This window comes from Narcine bancroftii, chromosome 8 (assembly GCF_036971445.1).
Source record: "Narcine bancroftii isolate sNarBan1 chromosome 8, sNarBan1.hap1, whole genome shotgun sequence".
Lineage (NCBI taxonomy): Eukaryota > Metazoa > Chordata > Chondrichthyes > Torpediniformes > Narcinidae > Narcine > Narcine bancroftii.
In genome coordinates this window covers 153,032,224-153,040,625 of record NC_091476.1, presented here as the reverse complement: position 1 = coordinate 153,040,625, position 8,402 = coordinate 153,032,224, and the positions used below count along the sequence as shown (strand labels likewise).

The window sequence follows — 8,402 nt, the reverse complement described above, 5'->3', positions numbered from 1 at the left end:
TTTAAAAGTGATTTTCATATCAGCAACCCAAAATCTATAAAATACACCCAAGTGTATTCAGGAAGTAAAATCTTCATTGTTTAATGTAATTATGTATTTTTCTTTCTCTTTTGGCTTGTAGGAGTTCATCAGATGTGCTGTATGGGAGCTTGCCATGTGCAGACGTAAACTTAAACAATCTAGAAAGTTGGCACTGTCATCCCAACCAGTCGCTTGGCGACCACAGGAACGTGGATAAGCGAATACTCCATCAGAGGCTGTATTGTGTGCTTCTGCTGTCTGCTTAGTATTTATAATTCTTGAAGTGATAGGTAAGCAAGTATTCCCCTTCACTGGCCACTCCAGGACCCTTTTATCTCTCTTCATCTTTTAATTTCTAATTGCCGATGTGGCGATGGTTGCCTTGACTTCTCGTTTCCTTCCAGTCCAACCGTATCCCTCCTTTACATATGCAGCACTCTGCTCACTTCAATCCTGATCTCCTCTTCAAATCTGTAGAACGTGGTGCTGTGTTGGACCAGCGGACTAATGTCTATATTGCAGAGGCAAGGCAACAGCTTGGGACACCTCCTCGTACCTTCCTCTTGATCATGATCTTATGAGTGAGTGACAGGCCACAACCTCCTGGACTATTGCAGATCTTATCCGCCCAGGATATCTCCCCTCCACAGCTTTTAACCTGATGGTGTCTCAACAAGAATCCATAAACAGGGCTGCCCTGGTAGATCCATTGTTACTTCCTATATTTATTCCACACTCCCCTCTGTTCCTTTCCCACTAACACATTCTCCCCGGCTATCTCTCCCTTTTTCATTCTTCCCACTTTCCCGCCTGGCCATCATTCCTCTTTTTCTCCCCCCGCTCCTATCTGGTTCCACCTAGCACCTCTGACTAGCTGCTGCCCCTCTTCTCCCCTGCATTTCTATATAGTGGCCAGTTTTCATCTTCCCACCTGCCCTGATGTAGGGGCAACACCTAAAATAATGAGCATTCTTTCTACCTCTGCGGAGTTGTTCCACCAGTTTATTTTTGCCCCTAGATTTCAGCATCTGCCATCTCTTGTTTTTCTATCCCACCTAGATGGCAGAAATAAAATGTAGGGAGATATGGTAATCATAGTAAAAATGCTGGAGGAACTCGCCTGGTCTCACAGTATCCACAGGAGGTAAAGATATATTACAGACATTTCAGTCCTAAGCCCTTCCTCAAGGTATGTTTTGAACCTTGCTAACCATTGATCTTCTTCATTCAGGGGGATACAGGACTCAAAGCTTGGCTGTCATGACTGATGCAGCTCATCTCTTGACAGATTTGGCCTCTATGCTACTTAGCTTGTTTGCTCTGTGTATTTCTTCTCGACCTGCAACAAAAACCATGAATTTTGGCTGGTATCGTTCAGGTAAGGTTGGAACTGCTATTTATGCAGTATGTAGATACAGAATGTCATAATTGCTGACTAATGATTTAATCTTTAGTTTATAAATTCATCTGAGTAAATTTAATGTATTCAAATAATTTTTTTTTTAAATGGCATCATGGAGCCATTTGAACTCAAAACCAATTGCTGGAAATTGGAAATAAAATTAAAAAAAGTCTGCAGGAAGGACTCATCTGTGCTCTTCAAAATATTATTTACAATAGAATTGGTAGTCTACTGGTACTTTTTTTTTCATTTTAATGTTTTGGTGTGGCCTTGATGCTGGGGAGACAAATGGTGGCTTGCATAATTGGTTTTTTGAATACCATCATACCACAAGTATGATGGGGTTGTTAGGACATGGGTCCTCTACAGGCATCACCTACGGCTCCTAGAACGCTTCCATCAGCGCTGTCTCCGCTCCATCCTCAACATTCATTGGAATGACTTCATCACCAACATCGAAGTACTCGAGCTGGCAGAGTCCGCAAGCATCGAATCCATGCTGCTGAAGACCCAATTGCGCTGGGTGGGTCACATCTCCAGAATGGAGGACCATTGCCTTCCCAAGATTGTGTTATATGGCGAGCTCTCCACTGGCCACCGAGACAGAGGTGCACCAAAGAAGAGGTACAAGGACTGCTTAAAGAAATCTCTTGGTGCCTGCCACATTGACCACCGCCAGTGGGCTGATATCGCCTCCAACCGTGCATCTTGGCGCCTCACAGTTCGGCGGGCTGCAACCTCCTTTGAAGAAGACCGCAGAGCCCACCTCACTGACAAAAGACAAAGGAGGAAAAACCCAACACCCAACCCCAACCAACCAATTTTCCCTTGCAACCACTGCCAACGTGCCTGCCTGTCCCACATCGGACTTGTCAGTCACCAACGAGCCTGCAGCAGACGTGGACATACCCCGCTATAAATCTTCGTCCGTGAAGCCAAGCCAAAGATTAGGCTTTCTATCTCTTTTCTGCTGTGTTGGGGCGTACCTTCACTTGTCTTCATTCCTAAAGATCCTCTTCCTCCTTTGATATAAACTTTGATTGTTTAAGCCCTTGTATGTATGATTAACTAGACACACTTATTGTTGTGCCCAATGTAAGTATGCCACCATTCATTCAGTGTCATGTGTTACAAAAGCCCAAAGGACCCCAATACCCAGCAGCAATGGACATGCACCAAGCCAAGTGGCTTTCAAAACCAAAGTTATTTTTAATCAACTTCAAACATGAAAATAGAATCAAACTTTAACTTAACTCTATTCTTATACTATACTCTATACTAACCCAAATTACCCCTTCTAATTTTAAGTGCACGTGTATGTAATGTGTGTGTAAATTCAAGAAAAGTTCTTTGGTTCACAATTCAATCTCACTTCTCCTTCTTCCATGTTCTCTGGTTGCAGGCAATCGCCATACTGTGCACAGAATTTAACATGTATAAAGTTCACCAGGCTTGGTGCTTGAAAGGTAAATGTTTACCGCTCAGGAAGGTTCTTGTCTGGTTTGCAGAGAGAGATATTTGTTGCTCCAGGATTTCCACAACTGAGGTACCACCACTAGTCACCTCAGGGTTTCGCTGATGAAACGCCCCATCAGGGTCTTCTAGATGGTAGCCTCTTCCTTCAAGTTCCATTCCTTCCTCTATTTCAAGAGAAACATCAAACAAATAGAACTTCCAGCCATCTACTGCTCTGGAACTTGCTTTCATCAGTTTCAAACAGTTTTCCCTGGATTGCACTTTTCAGTTACTTGTCAGTGTCCCACACACTGACTGACTGACTGAACTGTTAACTCTCCCTCTTTTCCAAATGCAATTCCAAAGAGAGCATGTGACTCATGTCTTGCCAAAACCTCCTCCTTCCTGAGCAAAACAACAGGAGTTCTTTCTTCTGCTGCCATCTGTTGTTAGATAAACAAAATCCAGGAGTGACCTTTCTATGAGCACTTTGCAGAAAGGGTACTGATAGACAGCATGACTCCAGCAAGACAATGGTCAAGCATTTTATGGCCAGTTCAATTAACACCTACTTGTGAAAGGTGCTTACATTCTCCAGGAGATCTTGCAATATGAATTCTTCAGTCTTTCAAATAAGATCTGTTTTAAAACATATGTATGTGACCTACTCTAAATCTTATAAATTCTCCCCAAATATTAATATAGTTACACATGCCAGAGATGGTGGGTACATTTTAGAATATTAACATGATAGTAACAAAAAACATATTTATAGAGAAGACCCTGAACACCCTTTGTCTAATCTTCATAACGACTCACTAGCAGGGAAGAGTGAGTTTTATCTGCCTCTTATACAGCCATTCCTGCTGGATTGCTCTTGAATATTTTGTGAAGTGTCTTATTGATTGGATAAGGGTACCAGGGAGATGGAGTAAATGCAGCATCCTGGACCTGATTGAATAGTGGGGCACTGCCAAGGAACTGAATGCACTGCTCCTGCTTCTCTTCCTTTGTTTAAAATCCAACTCTCTGAGGAATGGATTCATCTCTTGAATATCATTTGCAGCACTGATACTAGTCAGTTGGCCTAATTCATTGTGATCATGTCTGTGTTTGCTCCACACATCTTATTCAACTCTATGTACTAATTCAATGTCCCTTTGAAAGGCACCCATCTCCACTATTCACTTCTGCAGTGGATTTCATATTCTAGCCATTATCTGGGTTAGAGTTTCTCCAGAATTCTCTATGATCATGTATTCATGGCCCTTGGTTTTATTCTCTTCCGTAAGTGAAAATAACCTCTTTTTTTAAACATACATAGAACTATTTTTTATAATTTTCTCTTTTTTCTTCTTATAAAAAGTGGAACAATAGACATGGCATCATAAATCAAGATATTCCTAGTGTTTTTTTAAAAATTCTTCCCTCCTGCCTTGTGAAAAATAACTTCTTTCTTTTGCTGCTTCCCCATAGATCCTAGGAGCCCTGTTCTCGGTGCTGTCTATATGGATGGTGATGGGGATACTGTGCAGTTAAGTGACTTGTTTCAAAGGCATATGAAATTGATGGTGCAGCAATGTTAATCATTTCTGGATGTGCTGTTGGCATCAAGATTGTGTGAGTATCTATCCTCTTGTAAGTGGAATTATGCAATTTTATTTTCTTGTTTTCTTTTTCTGTCACAAGGGTGACAGATCTAGGTTGGTCTGCAGTGTCACGGCATCAGGTGAATACAATCTCAGCATCAACTACTGTCCAGCAGTTTGGTCAAGAGGCCATTCTCGTGAGAGCCTGGTGAATATCCCTGGCTGCTCCTCTGTTAAAGTATCGCAACAGAGCCCATTCTGGTCTTCATCTGCCAACCTGAATGATTAACTGTTGCCTCCCTAGTTACCCTGGGGCCAATAAGATCAATATCATCTCCAGTGCCACTGACACTGAGATCAGAATCAGGTACAGAATTTATTGTCATGAACATGTCACAAAATATTTTGTTTTGTGACAGCATGACAGTAAAATTCTGGCAGGACTGGACAGAATGGATGCAGATGGGATGTTTCCAATGATGGGAAAATCCAGAACCCAGGGCCATGGTTTGAGGATAATAGGCAAACCATTTAGGACCGAGATGAGGAGGAATTTCTTGACCCAGAGGGTGGTGAATCTGTGGAATTCAATGCCACAGAGGGCCGTAGAGGCAGGTTCATTAAATATATTTAAGAGGGAATTAGATCTATTTCTTCAGTATAAGGGTATTAAAGGTTACGGAGAGAAGGCGGGGACGGGGTACTGAACTTTAAGATCAGCCATGATCTCGTTGAATGGCGGAGCAGGCTCGAAGGATCGAATGTCCTACTCCTGCTCCTATCTTCTATGTTTCTATGTTTCTATGTTTCAAACATGAATATAAACCACCTTACAAAATAAATAAGAAAAAGAAACAAGTCAGTGTTGGCGGTTCATTGTTCATTCAGGAATCTGATGGGAGAGGGAAGGAAGTTGTTTTTGTCTTGTTGGGTGCTTGTCTTCAGGCTCCTGTACCTTTTTCCCCAATGGTAGCAGAGTGAAGAGGACATGGCCTGGGTGGTCAGGGTCCCTGACGATAGAGGCTGCTTTCTTAAGACACCAAGATCCCCTTGATGGAGTGAAGACTGGTGCCTTGGATGTTGCAGGCGGAGTTAACAACCCTCTGGAGCTGTTTCTTGTCCTGAGCATTGGCATCTCTGTACCAGACAGTGATGCAACCAGCCAGAATGGTCTCCACCGTACACGTGTGGAGGTTTTCAAGAGTCTTCAGTGACATACAAAATATCCTCAAATTCCTCATAAAGTATAGCCACTGGCGAGCCTTCTTTGTAATTGCATCAGAACAGATCTTCGGTGATGTTGACACCCAAGAATTTGAAGATCATGACCCTCTCCACTGCTCACTCCTTGATGAGGACTGGTTTGTGTTCTTCTGATTTCATCCTGAAATCCACAACCAGTTCCTTGGTTTTGCTGTCATTGAGTTGAGTTGTTGTTGTTTTGTTGTTGTAACACCAATCACCATTCTGATCTATCTCCCTCCTGTATGCTTCCTCATTGCCATCTGTGATTCTGCCGATAATCGTGATGTCATTGGCACATTTGTAGACAGCATTTGAATTGTGCCTGGCCACACACTCATGGGTGTAGAGTGAGTTGGTTACCTGGCTAGATCTAGTACTTACAACTTTGTTTCTACCTTTTATGGAATTACCATTTAGTGATGTAGATTGGGTGTAAAGGGACGGCAGTAGAGATTGGAAAGTCTACCTTTGGCTCTATCCTAGTGCAGTTGAGGCAGACTATAATTTGTTTTTCCCTCACAGAGTAATCAGAGAAATGGAGCTTGGAATTTACACTGGGATCTTCCCTGTCTGTGAGGAGGATTACAACACCAGCAATAGATAGGAAGACTTGACTATAAAAAAGTCCTAACTTCTTGAAGCTATTGCAATAGGATTTTAATTCTTAAAATAATGTTGAAACGTTTACAATTCCCTCAATCTTGATTTCTTCTTCTGCCTGCTTCTCCACACCCTTGATAGAATGGCCATCATCCTTCATCAGACTGGTCACAACCAAAGCCATGGCAGTACAAGAGAGGTCAGATCACATGACATAGAATCCAACCCTCAGTCCACATTCAGTGCCCATGTGATTTCAGGAGAAGGCGAGCTGCCTTCATCCATGTAGTTGGAGACCTGTTGCAGAGTGTTGGAGTTCTGATTGCTGCTTATATCATCTACTTTAAGGTATGTCGCAGCATTTCAGGTATGTGGCCATCCACAATTCTGGAAGGAGGGAAAGTAGGCTTGGAAGAGATTTTCACAAGACAACTTGGATGGAGCTCTGGTGGTTTAACAATATTAAAATTCAAATTTATTTTTGAGTACATACATGACATCACATAAAACTCTGAGATTCTTTTTTCCATGGGTGAGACAGAATTTCTACTCAAGAAAAAAGATGCATATGATCATCTGTATTCAGCTGCATGCCCAATGCAACACACTCCTTTCCCATTCTCCGGTATATTTTTTTTTGTAAGAAATTAGCGTTTGGAAATAATAGAGAGAAAATTAAATATTTTTAATGGCAGGAATACATTTTGTCCCATTTAACTGCTACAAGTTTCCAGAAGAACAATGTTAATTTGCACTCTCAAAGGACTCTTCTCAGATGGTTGGCTTTAATAGTCTAGAGAATGTCAAAGTATTCTAAGTCATATCAGGGCATGATACATTACATAAAAATTGACTGAAACACGAAGGGCCAAATTTGAAGCAGAGGTAGGTTTTAAAGATCTCTAGGCAGAAAATTTTGGAAACCGAATACACCTACAAGTGTTGTCAGTAGTTAGTTATGGAGCTGCAGAGTGATATGACATACAAACAGAGCCTTTGGCACATTGAATTTGTGCTGACCGTCAATCACCCATTCACAACAATTAATACATCCAGCCAATTTTTAAAATTCCCCTTGCATTATTAGTGACCCCCATATGCTATCACTCATCTGCAATTAGAGGCCAGTTAACTGGGTTGTGGGAGGAAATCTAAGCACGGAGAGAAAGTGCAAACTTCAGACAGCACCTGAAGTCAAGATTGAATCTGGGTCCCTGGAGGCGGGAGGCAGCAGGTTCACTGAATGCACCACTGTGCTGCCCTAAGTTGTACTGCATGGACACGGGAGCTCAATGTCCATATATTGATCCCTTTGTTTCCTGTATCAAAGATCAACTCTCTACCTTGTATGTAATATTCTTAGGATAGGTACTATAGCCAAGTAAATAAGTTCAATTTTGTTATCATCTGACGGTAATGTAAAAACACCTCAACACACAATGAGCTATTTTCCAGTTCAACCATCCAATCAGATGGTTACTTTGTGTTATTTTCTATTGATTTGTGTTTAGCCAGAATTTAAAGCCATCGATCTGATCTGTACCTTCTTCTTCTCTGTACTGGTTCTTGTGACTACCTTCTCCTTCCTGAGAGATGTCCTTCGTGTACTGATGGAAGGCAAGTCTGGAGTTTTAACGCTAGTTGTACCTCGGTAGCAAATTAAGTGCCGACGCAGAAAAAATCTCAAGAAGTATTTGGAGAAATAAAGCAATCTTTTGGTGGGGAAGGGATTGACACTTGCAGAGAGCAAAGGAAATGGCAGCTAAGTTAATGATTCTCAGGGGTTGGCATTTTATGTTTAAATTTCATAATTTTAGAAATCAATGTGATTAATTAGAGTTGGATGGTTGCATTAGTGAGGCAAATAGCACTGCTAATTTGAGGGACAATCAGTTGATATAGCAAATGATGTACTAAGAATATTAAGGGATACCAATATGTATGCATATTGAGATAGGAACCAGAGTAATATCGAATCAGATAACTTGAATGTGGGGCGTTAGGAGGTGACGAGGAGAGGATGGAGATCAAGGATTATTGTCTTGGAGGAAGTTTTTCATTTCGACTCTCTGAGAATGTGGGAGCAGTTG

General features: G+C 41.6%; 1 pseudogene; it reads left to right on the top strand.

Annotated features, from left to right (window-relative positions):
• The first annotated feature begins 239 nt into the window (after positions 1-239).
• LOC138742131 (proton-coupled zinc antiporter SLC30A2-like) overlaps positions 240-8,402 on the top strand; it is a 16,006-nt pseudogene continuing 7,843 nt past the window's right edge.